The following is a 20,352-nucleotide window of genomic DNA, read 5'->3' as shown; positions in this document are numbered from 1 at the left end:
GAAGTGACAGGCATCGCATATTAGGGGATTATTGTGCACACTGACTATTCTGCAAGGCGCTCACTGAAGGTTGAGGGTGTCTAATAATCCCCTGAATGTGCTGCCTGATACACTGATGATACAAAAAGAAATCTGCTTTATTGGAAGAGCAAACGAAAAGATTGATAGCATGTGGATGGCTGTTCCAGAACCTTCGCTGTGGATTTAAAAATGTTTCTAAGAACTTTTTCATGACCTTTGATTTCTAAAGGTAGTCCCTGGATCTCTGGAAATGAATATGTTTGAGGCTTATTCATGGTATCAGGAATAAAGAAGCTAAGATCTGAGTTTCTGAGCTTGTGTGGGTAAAAATGATTCACAATGGCTGCTGTGTAGGGATGGCTGTCTTTATGGAAGGCCCTGGCAGGGAGACCTCAATCATGTGCTCAGTGAAGGCAAAAGTCATTTCAGTATCTTTTTCCTAAATCATTCCACCGGTGCTGCCCAAGCCATAAGTGTGGCACAGATTAATTGACCAAAAAAAGTGACTTGGGTACTGTTGGCACTTCTGTTCTTATTAGATTCAGAAAGAGCAGTTGGATGACGATCATTTCTGGAAAAAGAAAAAAGCATATGTTACTTATTGTTTGGGGTGAATGTTTTTATGAGAAAAGGGGATGCCGTGTCATTAATAACTGTGGCATGCCATACCAATTCTCGTCGGCCTGATAGATTAAACATGAGCCCTCTCTCATTATGCTGGTAGCTGTGGAGCATTGGCTTTTCCTCCAGTCTGATATGTATTCCATGCACAGTCAAGCCTCTGAGTTGACATCTTCTTCTAAAATTGTTTGGCTGTAATAAATATAAAACTTTCACCACTGATGTAAAGCATTGCTAGTTGGCATCATTTCCTACCCCCTTTTAATTATTCCTGACACTGTGGAGAAACATCTAATATAAATCTGTAATGTGCACTGATGACAAACTACACGGTTGAAGGACCATGTAATTTCTCCACAATTAATTAAAGTGCATGGAGATTTTTTTTTCCTCTTTCTTTCTTCCTTTCTTTCTTTCTATTTTTTTCCCCCAGCAGCCAGATGCCACTGACTGGCTCAAATAACACTGCTGTCAACTGTAAAAAATTAAGATCCAAACCGTAAGAAAGGTACTTAGATAAAGAAACCAGATGCCAGGTTATTTGTGATACCACTGCATACATCTTGATGTGAGCCACCATTGTTCAACATCTGTAGTTCCACAGCCTTAATTACGCACTTAACTCAGCGAGTCTGTCAGCAGTTTATTTCCACAAGTATCGTCACTTTTGTAAATCTTTTTATTAAAAATTGAATGATGCCAATCAGCAAAGGGAAAAGAGACAGAGACACTAGAGGCCCTTGTGCAAAAAAGAAGGGGCTGCCTGTTTACACCAGTAGTACATGCTGGTATTTATGGGCACGTGTGTGTGTGGTCACTCAGAGAGGAAAAAATGCTCTGCTCCTGTTTCAGGCTGATCTACCACCTGGAATTGATCAAAAGCAAGTTAATTTTCATTTTCAATTAGGAATACAATTAAGTCCAAAGTGGTGAGGGGAAAGTTGTAATGTTTACATACAGCTCATGTGGTGGGAGGACTTGAAGAAAAAACCAGATGAAATGAAATATGTGTCTTTGTATCTTTGTATTTAATTCATGAAAGTGTTAGGGTGGTGGCTTGGGCAGCAGCAGCTGCTGCTATTGCTGCTGCTGCAGTCCAGTTTACCTTCCCTGGATCCCTTCCTCCTTCCCTCCCTTCAGATGGAATTTAGGAAGTGGGAATAGAGAAAGGGAAAATCAGGAGGTTAAAACTCCTAGGTATCCATTCATGGGGCCCAGCCTTGTTTGGAGGGCTTTTTTCCCAGGATTAGGCTGTGGACCATGGATGTGAATGTTTTAATGAAGAGCCTGCATTAGGAAACAGAAATTTGGCTTTGCATTCTGCTGACTTTCAGTGTCAAAGCATTACCTGGCAAATAGATCCCCCTTCCAAGTATGGCCATCATCAGAGATATTGAGTGATTGTGTGAAAACAATCTGGCTGTTGAATGCCTGGTGTCACAGGATCCCAGCTCTTTTCACTTGACTTTTCTCTACATTCAACTGCTGCCTTTTGTTGGAGTAACTGAGTGAGAGCCTGTGGGGCAGACAGGATTCCTCCTGGCTGCCTGGGAACAGTTGGCCCAGTGTGTTCATCACCAAGGGTGGTAATTTGGGGAGCTTTGACCCTGATTTTAAGGAAAGTCAATTATTTGTCAATTATGAGTCCTAGGAATCCAGATATGAGGCTCAGATGTTAAGTGCCTCTTTCTTTGGTTTGGAAGCAGTCACATTTGGCTTGCCATAAGCATGCTGTCAAGCTGATGAGAATTTTCTAACTATCCATCTCAGAGATCAGCTTCTTTGAAAAGGCAGAGTGGGTGATAAATATTTCGTCATATGAATAACAATGAAGATAGCTTCAGATAATAGCTTACATCTTCCTAAAGTCCTCTGGGTGATGGATTAAGAAGAGAAGATTCTGGGTCATAGAAACAGCTGCTTTGGGTTAAAGATTATCCAAAGCAGTATGGTGACCAACAATTGCTAGTACTCCAGTCCATATTTTACCTCAAACCACCCCCACCTTCATAGTCCCAATGCAAGGGTTTACGTTTCCTCCCTGCATGGTATTTGTGCTTTAAAAGAAGATTTTATTACTTCTGCTACAGTGGAATTTCTCTTTTTACTAGACAGTTGGCATGACCACAGCCTGAAACCGCAATGGAGTTGTTAACACACTGGGATCAGTTTTTCCCCCTTTAAAGCTATTCTTTTCTTTATTTTCTTAAGAGGGGAAAAAAAGCTCCAACAAATCAACAGAACTATTAACTTTCTGATTTATTTGCTACAGAGAGCAAAAAAAGTCAATATGAAGTGACAGAGAACCCAGAACAGACAGTATGAAAACAGTCTATGTGAAAGTTTCCAAACGAAATCGCACCACAAGCAGTTGGTTATCTGGAGATAGACATCTTCAATTTCCTGATTGCATAATAGAAATGGGATTTCTTTTTCCTCTAAAAAAGCATTATCCATAATGTTGACATTAGTTTTCTGTGCTTTGGGTTCCAAAAAGTACTAACTCCTCTCAAGTATCTTCTCAACTGCTAACAGTGTCCGACATTTCTTCCCCTCCAAGGGAGAAGGTCAGGGTTTCTATCTTGATGGCTGGCCTATCTCAGGGCATTTAGTGACTAGACAGATCTTCCACCATAAAGTGAAATAGCACCCAAGAAAATTAATCTGGGTATTGATTGGCACCTTAATAGATGCACTGCCAACAAGTGTTATGGCTTTGTAAGTCTGTCAAGGTTAGAAGTTATGAAGAATTGAGACCATGGTTCAGGGCAATCCAGAACAGCCATACTGGCTGGGTCTGTGCAAGGTTTTGCAGGTTCCTTGGTATAGTTATTGTGTGCTCTTCAAATTCATTTGGCTTCCTAATCCAGTTAGTGACCAATACACTATGTTTTCCCCACTCACCTAAGTTCATTTTCCTTTGGGGGGGCGGCTTGAACCTGCTGTGTAGCCCAGGCCCAGTCTTGAGCTTGCAATCTTCCACCTCAGCCTCAGTGCTGGGATCACAGGCATGTGCCACCACACTCAGCACCCTAGAGTTTCTGATGACTTATTTGTGAGATGGAAAATTCTTGGCTTGGCCTGCTAGGTGACATCACATTGGCCTTTAAAAATGTCTCAGATCTCAAAAGCAGACCTCATTTTAAAATCTACCCTGTATATGAATACTTCATTTTATTTAATACAGTGTTTTAAAATCATATTTAAAAAAGCAGCTTCTTTTGTCTCATGTGCCCTTGGCTGGGAAACAAAGAAAGTCTTTTTTAAGAGGTGTTTTACATTTTACGACTACTGAGAGAGAACATAGTTCTTTAATGAGTATATATGTAAGAGTTCCACATTGTATGTTTTCAGAGATTGGGAGTTCTGGAACAAGGTTGTCCGATAATATCTCTGAAGGGCAAAGGAGCAAATGGAAACCTCAGAAATTTGGATACCAAAATAGAACACTCTCTAAACTTGTGGGCAACAGGAGCTTTTCTGAGATCATATTATTCTCACCGATAATAGTATCCTACCTCGAGTGGGGGGTGATGGGTATGCAGGATGGATTGTTCTCGTCCTGTACTTCATGGTTATGGGCATGTAATATGTTCTTCATTGAGCCAGTCAATTGACAGAGACGCCAGTGCATTTAAGACTTGAGCCTACTGGAAATGAGACTTTCATTCCTGCCAGAAATGGATGCTTTTCTGTGTCCACCACTATCACACATCTTGATTTTTTTTAATCCTGACTCTTAAAACAATAATATCAGACAACTCCAGGGGAAAAAGTTAAATATTTCCATATGAAGAGCTGATTAAATTTGTATGGTTTTCTTTTCAGTAAAAATTGATATGTGATGAAACACAGTGCAGCTGCATGTCTGCTTTAGGCTGATGCTCCCACATCCTCTGATCTCTCTACCCAGCTCTAAGGTCCAGTGCCCAGTGCCCACCATGCTGCAGCCCAGGTCCCGAAATGCCCTTCCCAGGCACTAAAGACAAAGTCAGTGGTCACTGGCTTAGGTCTTTCTTTGTAAGACACAGAATTACTCTTCTCTGTGTCATTTTATTTAATATAGTATCCTCTTCAAGGTCAGACTGAGTCTACATGGAGCCGTAAGGTTAATGTTCCATCAGGATTCTTTCAGTTGAAAATGGGGGACGGAACCTGATGGAGCTTGAAGAGGGTGGTTTTATCATGGGGAAAGTGATGTGTATTGGCTTAATTTTCTGAAAAGGTCAAGAGTATCTGGCTTTAGTACAGTGTGATTTGAGCACCTCCAATGAGGTGTCCTCTGTCATTTTGTTCCTGCTTCTCCTTCCTTAGTATTGGTTCTACTTTCAATCAGACTGTCCTCTCTTGATCACCAAGAGGTGGCTACAGCAGCTGCCCCCCATTGTCACATTCCTCAGGGAAAGTGAGAGACCTCGTCCTAGCATTCCCAGCAGAAGTGTTCATTTGCCTCATTTCTAGCCAGAAGAGTGGGATGTTGCTGGATTAGATAAAAGTGACTACACTGGAAGGCCTTGTGCTATGAGTCAGGGAAGAAGAGTTTCTTGGAGGGAACCTGGGGCAAGGTTACAGACTAAGCTGGCTGGATATAGGAGACGAAGCCAAGAATGTTCCTCACCTTATGCAAAAGGTTAGTCTACCTAAACAGTAAGACAGAGAAGTAAACCTCTGATCAGGAAACCTGTGTGTTTGGGGAAAACTACTTTATTGTTTATGTTTTCATTCTCCTTAAAATATGGATAATAAGAGCCAAGGGCTTCCTGAATGTTGGTGTGGGTATATGGATTTGACTTGATTTACCCAGGATTTGGGGTAAATGGGTTGCCTGCTGCCATTGGTGGCCAAATGTAAAACAGTATATTTTTATTTAGCAGACTTTACAGAGGTGAAACCATCCTACCACTTCTGTGTTTAAAAACTGTGTCTGTCTTTCCTCTCTGCAGAGAGGAAGTTGCCAAAGAGCTTGGCTCCTCCAGGCTCATGCTACATCCTCAAGACTCTGAGGTGGGCTACCACTATCTTTAGCCTTTATTCTGGTCCTTAATATCACTACCCATCCTCCATTTCTTCTGAAAGAAGTTTTATCGATGACCAGTTTTCTTGTTCCCTTCCCAATTTCCAAAGATATTTCCTGCCTGATCTTGGTCCAAGGTTAACCTAATTCTGTGGCCTTCCTTCCCAGAGTCCAAACTGCCCTGACCCACCCCCAGGAGTAGTGACTCCTTTCCTGTACCAGGATAGACACTCAAAAACTTGATAGGTGACATTCACCCAGGGCTCCTCCTGTAGATTCCTTAATCAGAAATAGTAAAGTTCCCCCCACTAAGGGACTTCAAAATTTGTGACAGAGAAAAAGACAAATTTGACTCTCAACATTTGTTAGGCTCCAGGGAAGTCATTTGCGCCACAGAGCTATTATAGATCTTTGTTTGTCACACTGAGTGTTTACCATGGGCTCCCTTACAGCCCCCCACCCCCACCCCACCACTGAGAACCTGTCTACAAAGCATTCACCCTCTGAAGATTTCTTTCTAATTAAAATTTTACATATATCAAATAAACAAGGGCACTTTTGAAATGTAAATTTGTCATTTTCCTAGGTAACTTAAATCGACTCAACCTACCTGGAGACTGTTTTCTCCTTCAGCACAAAGAGATGTGTTCCCTGCTTCCCTTTAGTCCTGTGCCTCTCAGATTCCCTGTACACTTAAATCCTGGTGTGGTTTTTTTTCCTTGAGCACTTTCTGCAGTTTAGTTATTTGTTGTAATTATCAAGTTCATTTTTCTCTAATAGATGTGATTAAGTATATTTAGCACTGTGTAATGAGTTTTCTGCCTGGTTGCATCTTAGCTAGTCAAGAATTCCTTAGTGGTATCTTCTGACAGCTGCTGCGAATCCCAGGTCTGTGCTGCCACAAGAGACCCCTTCCATGAACCGCTAGCATTAGAGAAATTAACTCCATTACACTAACCATAAAATTGAGGCTGAAATTTGATTACTAATAGATCCTCAATTCAACTAGAAGCTGTAGTAATGGGGAGGGTACCAGTGGGGAGGAAGGTGAATGTGTGTGAAATGCCGGTACCCACGTTTACATCAGTGCATGTGTTCAGATATTTTCAGCCATACCTCCAATTTATCTCCTGAGCAGGAAAGAGAGGTCAGTGCCAAGCTGATGGGCTTATAAACATGCAATGATTTGGTGAGTGTGAGCCTAGAAGTCTTTGTTACTGCCATGATGATAGTACATTGTTATTACTGCCTAGATCTTCACTGAGCTAAGAATCCTCCACATATGATTTTGGCCATCAACCTACATGCCGTTGTCACAGGCAGTCCAGAATTGTGAGGCTAAAGTGCTGAGGACAATTAGTAATTGGTGACTGGCTGCTATGATGTATTGTTGCTTAGCAACGTTCCTTGAATTAAGTCTCTAGAAGGGGTGTACAGGAAGAGACAAGACAGGAAGATGAAATAGGTACCATTTCAATGTGTAGGTGACTCTGTAATGAAAAAAGAGTAAAAGATATTTATAATCATAGAAAGAGCTGAGTGGGAAATTGGGGCTAAAAGAAAGAAAAGGCAGATCACAGTCCCTCCTTTGCTAAATAAAATAAGAGTAAGTGGCAGTTGAACAACCCCATTGATGTAAGAGCTCATTCTCTTCCTTTGACACTCCTATGATTCCAATGTGAGCAGAACCCAGGGAGTGTTATTTATCCAAAATGCAGCATGAAATTTCATGGGAGGAAAGGATGGAGAATCAAATCATGCTGCCTTGAAATCTTGAGAATAAGATTAATTTAGCTTCAGTTAGCCCATACCAGTGCACTAGGATTCACAGTGACAACAGGGCCCAGTTTTTGTCCAGGCTTGCCTCATACCCAGGTAAAATGAGTGCTCTAATATCCTGATGTTCAAATTGTTCCATTTGAAGAAGGGAAGTATCTTGAAGAGGCCAAAACCAGCATATTTATTTCAGAAGAAACTCAGCTGAGGTTAGACACTTTCAACAGACTAAAGATATCACCCTGAACTACATGATTTAGTGAACAGGGTTAGCCTCTGGAAGGCCAGATGAGCAAAAGAAAGTGGAAAAGCAGTAAAAGACCTTGATCCACTTGCAGAGCTTTGTTAAGGGGCAGCCTTATCTATGGCAAGGAGCTATGTCTGGAGGTCTGCAAAGGGCCAGGGGCTCATTACTGTTAGTGAGGGCTGTTTTGCAATTAGTGTTGAAACACTGAGATAAAGAAAGGATATATAGGAATTAAAAACAGATAACGTAAACACTAACAAAGAGTCTTAATCCCCTTGGCTGTGTATTTTTGCATGTTTACCTCTGATCAGAATTCTTAATAATATTGAGTGTGTTGCAACTCAATAAAGATTCCCTAGGAAGAAACGAGTCGATTCTCCGATTAAAACACACACACACACACACACACACACACACACACACACACGGAAAAACCAAAAAACTTACACTCTTGTATTTCCAATACATACTTTAAAATAAAAATTAAATTACATGGGAAGTTTTGTTTTGGTTTAGTTTGGCTTAGATCTCTTATGGGCATAATTTACTCCCCCATTACCTAATGATTTAAAAGATATCTTTAGGGCTCAGAAAGCGGAATTTCTATCTGTACCAATGATTTGTTTTGTGTCTGAAGAATAAAGGTGTTTTATTACAAACTTAATATTGCACAACTGAGAAAGTCTCTGCCCTCCTGCCCTGAAGTTCCTTAAGAGTGAAAGCTGATAACTATCTCTGATTCTTTCTTGGTACCTAGAAAGGGCTCAACATCACAACAGAGCACTGTATTTTCAGGACAATGTATAATTCTTCCTTGAGGAAAAGGCTAAAAGATGGCTAGTGCGTAATAATAGCATACAAAATACTGCAACCTGTCTAAATATTCATGATTCCAGTGTATATATTTTAAGCTTAGGGTGCTCTGTGCTTGGACATTCTTACCTCCATCCCCACCACTTTCCCTTAGGGGAAATACTCTTACTCTGGTTGTTTAATACCCAGCTTCCCTGTTGGACTGTAAACTCTGGGAGGGGTGGAGCCATATACCTTGCTTCCCACTGACCTTTTCTTTAACTTCTGTTTTTATTAGTACATGTTTGCAGTACATAATGGTTACATTCATCAGGAGGAATTGGTACATATACACAGCAGCTTAACTCTTTGTAAGTCCCCTTCCACTCTCCACTCCTTCCACTCACTGACTATTATATCCCTAGCAGTCAATGCAAGGTGTATTCAGTAAAAAAGGACACCCAATAAATATTGGTTGAATTCAGTCTTTAAAACCTGGCAGTGGTATCCAGCATGAGGATGGCCCCCAAAGGTCCCCATCACCTAGTATTCCTGCCTTGTGTACTCCACTCCTTTTTAATGGGTGTGGGGGCAGACCTGGTGACTCACTTCAACAAAGGAATAAGGGGGAGCAACTAGATCATAAAAGGCAGCATAGTGACTCGTGATCTGATTCTATCTGGACCACTGACCACAGAGACCCTAACCAGACTACCCAGCTCCTGAATTCTTGACCCACAAAAACTTTAAGCCCATCATTTTGGGGGTAATTTGTTACACAGCATTAAATAAGGAACGCATTAGCCATTTTACCACATGCAGCAACTCACTTATTCATTCAATAAGTGGTTGTCAAAGGCCAGCTTTGCCAGGGACTATGTTAGGTGCTGAGGAAACTACAACAAATAAAGCAAGGTCCTGCCTTCAAGATGCTTTCAGTCTAAGAGACAGATGTATTTGTGAACAAATAGTACTGAGGAACCACACAGGTGCAGTGAGCATACAAAGAAGGACTGGAATGAAGGACCATCAGTTGACCATGGTTTCGTGTAAGTAGCCTTCTTTCCCTTCCTCTGCACAAGCTCATCACGAATAGCTCTTCCTTTCTCACTGTGCCTCGGCTTGGATTTGGACAGTTCTGGCAAGCCTTGTTTAGCACTGTTTCCCATTGCCTTGTTCATTGTGGAGCTGATGAGCATCCCATGCTGAATGTGACTCACTTTGAGTGGCTCTTGGCAGTTTTGTCAGTTTTCTTTACTCCTCCTCCTCTCCCTGTCATTAACACCTTATTCCTGGGGATTCTTTTGATAGAACCCGGAGGTTTGATTAAAGGACAAAAAAAAGTGGGATTATTTTAATGCTTTGTATGCTTGCTAGATGTATAAATGTGACTTTCACTGTGACTCGAGGCTAAACATGGCAGGTGGGTATGAGTCACAGCCTGAGCCCAACAGAATAAGGAATGCAGTGAAGATAAAGACATCAGACAATAAAGCCCCAATACATTGATGATTGGTAATAAATCATAGTGGAGGAGCACATCTTCATAGGGACCCTTATCATGGCTGATTCCTTAGTAGACCTCTTTGCGGGGCCTTGTCTTTGGGGCTCCGCAGAGCATTTCCTCCCTGTACGTGGAAGGTGTTGTGTGGCTGACTAAGCTTGTGAATGGGAGGGGTAGCAGAAGTTGTGGAGAGGAAAATTCACTGTGCAGTCAAGAAGCAACTCTGCGAGGCCTGGACCCTTTCCCCTTGGTGGTAGGGCTTAGGAAGGAGCAAGAACCAGGCACCAGACAACCCCAGTAATACTGTCAGGATGACCCAGGCTTAGAGTAGGCTTCAAGGGGGAAGAAAGTCAGCACATTCTTTTTCCCTTTGCCGCAGGCCCCAGTGGGAAAGCAATAAAATGCTGATACTATCCTTCTGCAGGTAGAACTGACTTAAGTGGGGAAAGAGAGACAATTTAGGAGCCACACTGAAGATTATTTGGCTTTTCCCCACCACTGTGCATGAACAGGAAAATGATGGAACAGTTGGTTATATTTGGGGGCTTTATTGGCTTTCTTCTGCTCCCTCTTTTTTTTAAAAAAATTTTTTCTTTGTATGCTACTGCTATGTCTATTTTTTTGTGGTAGTGGTTGTTTTAAATAGGAAAACGTGTGAAATGAGACTGCATAAAAGATGGACTTGTTTTATATATGGGATATTGCCTGTCCTTCAGATCTATGTGTCTCGCTTATGGAATGAACCAAAGTAGGAGAGATAAACTAATATTTTGTATAAGCTCAGCCAGACAATACAGATGATAAAGATGTTTCATCTTCTTATGCATGCAGAAAATATGAAAAATCGTAGTTTACACATATTTGCTCAATTCAAGTGTAAAATTGGGCCCCTCAATTGCCCTGGGCCACAGTGGCTGTGTTAAGGAAGCTCGATTTACCTTGCAGCCGAGTGAAAAATGATCAGAATATTAGACTCATCTAGCCCACATTAAGGAGCCATTGCATTTCCTGACAATTTTATGCTATCTCAATATGAAAACAGAGCAATTTCAACTCATATCAGGTTATGATCGGCAATTACAGTTGCATAATTCACCTAGTCGTCTCTTTGCAGGGCCTTTATTTTCCCTCTTGGTGACATTCCTGAGAAAGTGCCTGATAAAAATGTCATATATCATCCCAGCTTTAGAACTCGTAAGGGGGTAATCTGCCATGCCTTGCTGAGCCCATATTCATCACTGGATTTTTGACTTGGAGGGGTCATGGCACTCATAATTTCCTGTTTGATATTGTCCTCAGCAGCTCTGACAAGAGGCTGTAAAAGCTCGGTTGTAGGCAGTGGTTAAGCGCCGTTCCGGTGGGGCCCATCACCAGCAATAACAGTGCATTACTGTGCCTCGTGCAGTAGTTGGCCGTTTCGAAGATAATTAGATTTGATGTCAACATTTCTTTATCACCTGCATCCTTTTGTGCATCTGTGTGTCAAGTTGTTATTTCCGGATTTATTAGCACCCTCAGAGCTACTCTCTATCTGTCAGCCTGTGTGCTGTTTGTGTTGACAGTTGTAAAGTTAATTACTAGTACTAATGAGCATCGGGCTTTTGGTGGACATGGCGTTTTGGACATTTAAAACTATAATTAGTTTTTTTTTCTTGTGTAGTGCTTCAGTACAAAAAAAGTAAAAAAAAAAAAAATAGCTTCCTTCCATTTCATTTTGACATTCTGTGTGCAGTCAACTTATCTTTTATTCAAAGGCTCCAAAAACTCAGTTCTGTTTCTTTTTAAAATAGACTTCCTTTCTATTATAACTCCATGAATAATTTTGTTTCTTGCTTCTCTTTAAATTTGATAATGTGACCATTTTATATGGTTTGAGAATTAAGGGGAGTAATGGTGGAATGGTCAAAAATTGTGCTGGATAAATGTTGGCGTCTGCCTAATGGGTAGACGGTAGATTTTCTACTTTTAACTCTCCTTTTTTTAGATCTCACTCTGGGCCCAAGTGAAAGATTCAGCAACTGAAGAAGACTTGATAAAATTAGAAGTGTAATCCTTTTTTGGGTGACTAGTCCCAAAATGCTAGTGATAGCTAATCTTGATGTAGCATTAACTTAGTGCAACAAATCATGTGAGCTGTTTCTTATTGCCTCATTTAATCCTTGGCACAATGCTCAGGGGTCAATACTATTACCTCCATTTTACAGATAGGGAAACTAAGGTTTAGAAAGGGTAAGGACTTACCCAAAGTGTAACAACTAGGAAGTTGTGCTGGATTTAAATCCAATCAGGGTAGCTTGGAGCCTGTGCTCTTACCCTCTGTTCTATAGACACAAAGTATGCTTTCAAGGAAAATTAGCAGACTCCTGGGGCATGTATTCTAGAACAACAAAAAGCAATCACTTACTAAATCAGATTGGCTCATTTGTATTTCACTCCCAGTCATAGAGGGATGCTAGTTTCAGTGTAATGGCAATTATCTATGGCATGTACTTTATGGAGGTATTTTGTCTGGTCTGTTGCGGAAGCAAAGCACCACTCCCTTGCTGCTATTCATATTTACTTTCTATTCATCATTATCTGCCATTTTGCTAAATAACTATCCTTCGCAGACATAAATCATCTATAAAAATACTCTGGCTCAGAGAAAATTTCACCCTGGCACTGCAATGATGAGATAACCATTTTCATCTCTTGTTGAAGCATTGAGATTTATTGGCTTTCGATGGGCAAAAGCCCAGGCATCATTCTCTGCTAAACAGACTCCCACTTGCATTTATTCTTATTGCATTTAGTGATTCAAAATGGAGCTCTCAGAATCCCTCGAGGGTCCATTCCCAGCCTGGGTGGGGTGTTATTACTTTATATTAGATAAGGGAAGGACACACAAAGAAACATGCGGTGATTCAGATGATTTTTTATTTCCGTTTAGCAGTGATGACAGAATGTCATAGTGAAATGACTTCAAAAGTCATTTTTCCCCACTGCCCTGGTTCTGCAGCCTTGTCCCTTGAGGGCTCTTCCATTGTACAGTGTTATTAATTCTGCTAACTTTCAGACTTCATTGCTGACAACAGGCCTCTTGGCTTTCGCAGCCTATTACATTAAATTTCCCATCAAACCATGTCAGCCTCTGAGGTCACAGATTTCTAGAGAAGCTTTAGATATTTTGCCATCTGACTTCATGGGCAGGTGTTTTCTAAATTGCTTTTAGGTTTGTTTTTCCAGTGTCAGAAATCAGCTTGAACCTATTTAAAAAAACTCCCGACAGTGAGTGCTCATCAGGATAAGAACAAAAGCAGAGTTTGAGGAGCGCCTGATCTGGTGTGTGTATTGTATGTATGGGGCTGCACGTGTGCACTTGTATTTCACTTGACCTTTCAGAGGAAAAGCCAAGGCTTCCAACTTGACTTCATCCCTGATTCCACCTGGTGAGTAGAGCGCCTTGTTGACTATCTATTTTTCCAACACTTAATGAAGCCCCAAAGTACAGTGTGACTGCCCTGTGGACAGCATTGTGCTCCACTGACCTTGATTTTGGAGGGATCTGTGAAACTGTTGAGTGGCATTAGAAGGTCATGCTGAGCAGGCCAGTGAAATATTGTGGACCTGGTGCAGGGCCAGCATATCTGTATGTAGGATCCTCGAGCAAGTTCCTGATGGCAATAAAATTTCAGTGTTTTCTCTTGATGCGTTAATTTTGGCATGCTGTTGTGGGATTAAAATAAAGGAAACGCAGAAACCTTCTTTCCAAGTAACATGGCCACAGGCACCACATTGCTGTCAAAATTACATTTCGAAGGAAGCCTGCAGAGAAAAATAGAACTGGGGCTCCATTTAAAAACAGAAAAGAAATGAGATGTTATTTTTGAAGCAGTCAACTCACAAAAATGATTACAAATCATTTGGCAAACCCAAAGTACTCTTGAAATTCTTATTTATTATTAGTTCCAGTTAATATTTCTGCTCCCAAAATGACAACATTCAAATCTCAGCTTGACATTGCAGTCCAGATTTACAGGCTTAGCAGTCAACAGCCTTTCAGGTCCTTTGGCTGTGTACTGTATGTGTGCTTGGGGAAGGGGGGAGTGACAGGCCTTGGGAGTGCAGGAGGAGGGAGGACCCACACTCTGGCTTCCTCGGTGATATGCTTCACCCAAGAGCAGGTGACAAGAGCCTTACACTTTGCAGGAAGCCCTGCAGTGAACTTCAGCTCTGCCCTCCCCTTTTTAATAGAATTTCTGCAGGCCATGGGAGCTGGTCTTACCCGAACCATCATTAGCTAGCTCTACCTGCAGGAGGAGATGCTGGACCAGGCTAGGGCTAGAGAAGGATGAGGGAGGCGAAATAGTGTCACTGTGTTTCCTCCTGCTAGCAGCCATAAGGAGAGAGAATCATTTGTGGCACTCTGGGGACAGTTTTGTCACCCTGACAGTAATGCTGTTATGCGCTGGCTTGACACACAGGATGAATCCATAAAGACAGATAAGTAACTGTGAAAGTGGCTGGGGATCAGGCTGAGTGCCACCACTCACCTGCAGTGACAAATAGATAGTCATGAAGGATTGGAAATCCTGCCCAACATGGTGATCTGTCAGCAAGGAGATGGACTGCAACTCTGGTGACACAGGCAGCTGGAGTAAAGTGCGGGTGTGCATACTTGGCCTGCAGAGTGTGTGAGAAGGTTAACTTCAGAGCCTCATTGGGAGACATAGACTTTGTGTGTGTGTGTGTGTGTGTGTATTGGTGCAAGTGGGAGGGAAGGATTTCAGCACTCTATTTTTTCCTTACAAAGTAGAGCTGCAGATGCTGTGTATTTTTATTGGTAAGTTCAGGCATATTGAGTTAAGAAAACTGTGCTTAGTTTCCACTTTCCCTGGGATTTTCCTTAGACCAATAGGGGTCCCCATCTGCAAATCAAATGAGTCCAAGTTATGATAGTTAGCAAAATATTGCCACTACACTGGGTAATATCAGTGGCACCAGGCAAAGGGCAGACAGAAGCAGGAGCCTTATATTTATATTTTATGCTGGCAAGGTTTGCTGTTTCTGGTGGGGAACCTGCTTGGCTTCAGGGGAGGAAATTCGGAGGGAATCATTAGAAAAAACAGGCTCAATGCCAGCAGACCTGCTCAGGCTTTAAATCTGAACAACACTGTTTTACAGTTAAAATCCATTGTCATTAGACAGAATATACCATCTTCTTAAAAATTATCCTGAAGATCATAAATGCCTAACTATATTTTGTCATCCTCTTGGAAGGTTATGAAATAGATTTGAAGTGAAAAGTAAACATAAGTGTAAAAGTAAAACCTACTTGAGTCTCCATCAGGGATTTGGACAGAAGGCTAGAGACTCTGTACAGCCATTTGAAGCCCTTTTCTTTCCTTTGTATTGAACGATTATTTTGACCTCAGAGATAAGCATAACTGTATCAGAGATCTAGAGACTTCAGACAGGATAGTCCCTAAGACTTCTCTTCAGTTTAGCAGAGGTAGGAATTGGAGTAAAGCAATATTCAAGCATCTGTTTCTCTATCAGCTATCAAGATTGCTAGCCTTAATAAGATGGGTGGATGCTGAGCAGTGAGGCTTATCTATCAAGTCCTTGTTCTGACTATTTTTAATGTAATGCTTTTAAAAAATGAATTGGAACAATAAACTGCCTTTTTCCCAGGTTAGTCCTCTTGCCCTGCTCTTTTACTATCACTTTTGCCAGTATATATGATCTATCACAACTGTACAATATCTGGCTAATTTTACTTATAGGAATTTAACATAGGGTACTTGTGTTTCTGGAACCCTGATTCCTCAAAAATGATTACATGTAACTTAAATTACTATTACTATTACCACTAGTACTGTTGCTGCTATTACTAGTACTACTTCTACTTGAGTGCTATGTATCTAGACATTTATTCTCCTGTCAAGGTAAGCCTTTGTGACCAGATATTTATTCAGAAAACCCTGGAGTCTATTTGTTGGTTTTAAGCTTCTTGATTTTTTTAGTTTATCATTTTGAGAGGCTGAAAATATTTTAAACCAATTCAGCTATAATGAAAACATTATTTTTTTGACCTTCGGTGCTTAGTTTGACATGTTTTGACCCTATCATTCTAACTGTGATTTAAATTCTGAATTTCAAGAAGCCTTATTAAAGATGTCAATTTGTGCACCAGAATGGTAAATGTTCCTGTGAACTTTGACTCCTAAAGGAAACTCTATTTTAAAAGAATAGAAGATTTTCCTGATAAATATGTTCCTCATTTTGGCCTAATATGTTCAGTCTGAATGCTGGAGTGGGCAACGGCTACACTGCTGCCTGACCCCACTTGCTCCCTCATTCTGTGATCCAACGCTCTTTTACAACTCAAAGCATTAGATTTTTATTCTTCCAAGAACACTTGTGTAATGGGATATAAATCTCCCAGTGCACACCTGATTAAATAGGCCTGTACATGAATTTAAAGAGGGTGAGCTACTTGCCATCACAGAATGGCAGGTAAGCACACCAGATAACCAGAGCCCCAGCGGCTGTAGGGAACTCTGTGACTGCTTTTATTAACTTGGGACCTAAGGTCATGCTGCTTCCTGGGCCTTTGTGATGAAATGCAAGTAAGAGGCCTTTCTTTGGCTGCATATCTTTCCACTCATTTGGAGGGGTTCTCCCAGAAGCTGTCCAGCCCCTTCCTGCCTGTTCTGGCCACTTAGGGCACCGAGGCAAGAGCACTGGCAGGAGGGATGGCTGACATGTGCTGACACCACCCTTTCTATTGTCCTTGGCTGCTTCTTTGCTGTTCTTCTGTGCTCATTCCAAGTTGGTAGGCAGGAAAAGTCAGAGCACTGTCACATCCTTTTTTTTTTTTATTCTTCCTGGTACAGGGGATTGTACTCAGGACCTTGCGCTTGCAAGGCAGGCACAGTGCCACTGAGCTAAATTCCCAGCCCAAAGTCAGAACACTGAGGACCCAAATTTTTCAATAAAAAGTGTTGAATGATGCAAATTTCCTTTCATTTTACTTCCAAACCTAACTTCTGAATGAGTGTGCCTTGGGAGAAGAACTTCTGAAGAGCTTAACTTACTGTGGCTCTCCTACTCATCATCATGTAAAGCTATTCGTGGAGAAAACCGAGTACCTTTTATATCTTTCTAGGAATGGAAATTTATTTTCGTGGTGAGATACAGTTTTTTTAAGTTGACATGCCCAGCCCATTCTAAGGGGCCATGGCATGGTTCCCATCAACACTTGGGATCACCTGTCTCCTCCAGGTCTTCTCCCCATCCCCCTCTGATGTGAGTGACTCTGAGGACTTTGGTATATTTGGAACCCAGACTCCAGTAGCACCTCTGGAAGCTATCAGGAGGACACCTGGCTCAAATAACTGACACGGTTAAAGCTCTCTCCAGTTTACTAACCACTTTTGCACATAATATATCTCTTGACCCTTATAACACAGTGAGGTACACAACGCAGGTATTATCAGCCCTGCCTTACCATGGGGAAACTAGGGCCTAGAGTGTTTGTCACCACTAGTGAGTGGTTGGGTTGGAACTTTGTGCTGTCTCTGGAGACCTTTGTGAGCAATGCTTCCCAGGATCCTCAGCAGTAGTCCATGCAGTAGATGGGGCAGATGATAATGTCTCAATTTACACATGGGAAGGCCCTTTTGGGGACATGACAGCTGATGAGTGACACAGCTGAGAACGTAACCCAGACCTTCCAACTCAGACCAACACCCTTTCCATTACACCGGGATTAACTCCACAATCATGAAAATCTCAAGAACAAAGCTAATCTTAAGCCTCCATATAGCTTCACCTTTAATATGATTCCAAATTCTCACATCAATCAAGCTGCAGTTCCCTGGGGAATATCCTGGGAGGGGAATTCTCCTTTGGCTGACTATTCCAACCAGGCCAGGGAGGATTTAGCCCTGCACCTAGTTCGTGCTCACCAACTAGTTAGCATCGAAGATGCTGACAGTCTGCCCCAGGTCCTTACATTGCTTGTCTTTTGCTGACTCATGCCTGGTGCCTGCTGAAAACATGGGCTATACTGCAAAGATGAACAAGATGTATAGAAGAAGAGCAGCAGGCGTAGCTAGGCGACAGCACAAAAAGTGACCCATCGGTGGTGACCTTAGCAAGAGTGTGACGTTGCCTTACAGCCTACGTGGCAGGCAAGAGACTGCTGCGGAAACCTCCCGTCTCTGCAGCCTGAGGTTGGATCACAGGGGAAGTTCCTGCGAAGCCGAGTGTGCTACATTTGCAAAGGTCAGGCTTTAATTACATGCACAGTTAAATGGAAATACTGTAGAGAGGTCATGCTCATATTTCTTTGGCGTTCATTAATGTTATTGCTCTGTCACTTTCTCTTTCCTTGGGTTTGTAAATGAAAGTTCCTTCAGTACATTTAAAAGGATTATTTACTTTGAATTGTCTTACCTCTAGAGAGGAGGTTACTTTTTTTGGAGCAGATTTTTTTTTAAACTTACGAATTTCTTGTTAATTTATTTTGAACCTTGTGCTTTTTATAGTCTTATCTACTAATGCTTTTGATTAAAACATAAGCAAAAACCAGCCAACATGAACAGGTTGAATGCCACATCTGTGCTGAAGATAGCAGCTCACTTATTTATGGCTCAAAGAAATGGAGCCTAAATTAAGCTAGCTATTGCTGGAGAGTGGATAAGCAGCCATTATGAATTATCCTTAATTATAGCGATTTCCTAAACTAATAAACCTGCTAAATCTTTATTGCAAAGGTTAGTTTACGCAGTGCATATAAAATCCGCATGTGCTCCACATCAGCCACCAGCTGTCTGACAGTGTGTTGCTATTTCAGTGAGTGTTCACATAAATTTTATGTTGGTTATATTAACAGTCAGTCCATATCACTACCCACAGATGCCAGTAGACATAAAAATTGCTCTCTAGTGAGCCTAAATATCCCTAGAAGCTAGTTGTGTCTAATGTTCCATGTAGTATTTGTACGTGAAAGCACCAGATTGGAGGGTTATTTACAGATGAATATTTCAATCCAGTTAGTTCATATAGGCCTACTTAGCCTTCTTTGCTGGTTTATTTGTATGCTAAATAATTCACCAAAGGTTCTTGTTTACTTTCTATAGTAGTTTCTATGAAATGCAAACAAGGGAGCCAACTTTGGGTGTTCAAAAGGCTAAGCAGCTCTGTGTTTAAATGCAGGTCAGAGCAGCAAATGCAGTCTTGCAGACAGGCTGTCACTCAGTTTTACACATTCCTCTAGTTTTTTTCTTCTTATTCCTGCCATAGATATAACTAGAGCTTGCTGCTTTCATAGGCATTTTTGGCTAGACTATCTTTTTTTTTTCCTAAATTTATCGTTCTCAGTACCTGCCTATGTGCCACCTTCAGCTTGAACAATTAACTCCGGCAGCGAAGAGCACATCCTTGGCTTTTGAAATGTTTCCCCCTAATCCTCTAAGCTAACAAGAACAGGTCAGTTCTCTCCTAGAAATGTTCTTATTTTCTTTCCTGTTCCTCTTTTTTATTTTCTTATTTTTCTTTTTCTTTTGCTTCTCTCCTATCATATTTTCTGGTGAATTTCCAGATATCTGGATTAGAAAAGATGACAAACGGGGCCTTTCTCTTTTCTTTGAAAGCCCTGAGCTCGCCCAGCTTCTCTCATCTAGGACAGAGGGACAGTCTAGTTCTAAAACATGCAGCTGTGGTGGCCCTCAGAATAGTTGTCCATCCAGGAGTGAGAAAGATTATTGTTTTCAGAAGAAGTTACCAGGCCCCATTGTTCACATGTTCCTGTGGCTCACTTTATGTGTGAAATACCTGTCTGCCCCCACATTTTGGAAATGTTTATGATCCTAAATATTTGCCCCCAAAGACATTAGAAAACAGCCTCCTTCGTTTTCAGCCAGGCACTGCCAAGATCATGAGAGAGTTCAATAGCAGTGCTAACTTTTTATTTAATAATATTGATTTTATCATTTTTACTACTTACAGTGGGGATTGGTCGGCTGATAGTTATTTGACCTCCCTTTGTGCATGGCTGTGGAGTGCTTCGTTAAAGCTATTGACATATATCTCTCTTCCCCCACTTTTCTCCCAGCAGCCCATCTCAGCAAATAATATTGAGATGCAGTAACTGTTCCCTGATATTGATTTCAGATTGTGTTCATCACACTCTTCCCGGGGCCAGGCAAAGAGCAGCAGCCCCAGTTCTGTAAACCCGTCACTGCTGTTGGCTGAAGTATCATTGCCATCTTTCAACAGTTATATAGTTCCCCTCCTCCTCAGAAATCACCCAAAAAAACAAAAGCATTTTAAAAATTATTTTTACACATACATAATTAAACTGATCTCTTCAGTTTTATGTTGAGCTTT

General features: G+C 41.4%; 1 protein-coding gene and 1 long non-coding RNA gene across 6 annotated transcripts in view; one reads left to right on the top strand and one right to left on the bottom strand.

The window, feature by feature from the left end:
• Window positions 1–20,352, top strand: part of Fto (FTO alpha-ketoglutarate dependent dioxygenase) — a 399,271-nt gene that overhangs the window by 340,715 nt on the left and 38,204 nt on the right. The gene's annotated exons all lie outside the window — the stretch shown is intronic.
• On the bottom strand, window positions 373–8,940 carry LOC147830681 (uncharacterized). The gene is made up of 3 exons (XR_015441136.1): window positions 6,267–8,940; window positions 691–834; window positions 373–592 (listed from the first exon to the last, which is right to left on the bottom strand). It is a non-coding gene; the product is annotated as an uncharacterized LOC147830681 (long non-coding RNA).

This window comes from Heterocephalus glaber, unplaced genomic scaffold (genome assembly GCF_053883595.1).
Source record: "Heterocephalus glaber isolate CG9 unplaced genomic scaffold, H.glaber_assembly_v1.0 deba00000071, whole genome shotgun sequence".
Taxonomy (NCBI): domain Eukaryota; kingdom Metazoa; phylum Chordata; class Mammalia; order Rodentia; family Bathyergidae; genus Heterocephalus; species Heterocephalus glaber.
This window is presented reverse-complemented; position numbering and strand designations above follow the sequence as displayed.